General features: G+C 49.5%; 1 pseudogene; it reads right to left on the bottom strand.

Moving 5' to 3' along the window:
* Positions 1–270: 270 nt before the first annotated feature.
* LOC126208698 (5S ribosomal RNA) lies at positions 271–388 on the bottom strand (annotated as a pseudogene).
* Between the last annotated feature and the right edge of the window lie 549 nt (positions 389–937).

Genomic DNA, 937 nt, shown 5'->3' with positions numbered 1-937 from the left:
TAATAAAATTATAATTACATTTTTAATATCGTCAGTTCTTCTTTATGTCATGAAAATAGGGTTTGACATCGTCGTAAAATTGTTCTTCATCGTTGTAGCACTATACATCCGACCGTCGTGTCATCCTCAGCGGAGGATGTGGATAGGAGGGGCGTGTGGTCAGCACACCGCTCTCCCTGTCGTTATGATGGTTTTCTTTGACCGCAGCCGCTACTGTTCCATGGAGTAGCTGCTCAGTTGGCATCACGAGGCTGAGTGCACCCCGAAAAATGGCAACAGCGCATGGCGGCCCGGATGGTCGCCCATCCAAGTGCCGGCCACGCCCGACAGCACTTAACTTCGGTGATCTGACGGGAACCGGTGTATCCACTGTGGCAAGCCCGTTGGCCACATATCCACAGGAGATTCCCTAAATCGGGACTGTTCCACACTTTTGGAGAAGAAATAGTACACCCTCTTAAGGATTCCAATTCACTGTACGTTTATTGTTGCAACAGTACACATGGAATACATGAAACGATGACATTTACCGATCAATAACCCAAGCGGCACCAGCGAAGTACCAGGTATAGACCCATACCGAAACACCCATAGTACGTGGTGTAGCCTCCGCAGGCGTCAACACAGGTGCTGACTCTGGTATCCGGTGCATCGAACAGTTGGAGAATACTAGGTAGGATACGTTATGCCGCGCCTGCTCGACCCCTTCATGTAGTTCTGCAAGTGTTGTTAGATGACGAGTCGCACGGGTCACTTTTCGTCCTATCGTATACCACACCTGCTCGATTGGAGACAAGTCTGGGGATAGTGCTGGCCAGGGAAGTTTCTGCACGTCTTGCACACCATGATGAGTTTTTCGGGCAATTTTTGGGCGCGCATTATCCTGTTGGAACTGCACATCACCTTCCCGTTGCTAGAACGGTAAAAGAACTGGTCT

This window comes from Schistocerca nitens, chromosome 1 (assembly GCF_023898315.1).
Source record: "Schistocerca nitens isolate TAMUIC-IGC-003100 chromosome 1, iqSchNite1.1, whole genome shotgun sequence".
Classification (NCBI taxonomy): Eukaryota; Metazoa; Arthropoda; class Insecta; order Orthoptera; family Acrididae; genus Schistocerca; species Schistocerca nitens.
The sequence above is the reverse complement of the archived record's forward strand: the minus strand, read 5'-3'. Positions and strand labels throughout refer to the sequence as shown.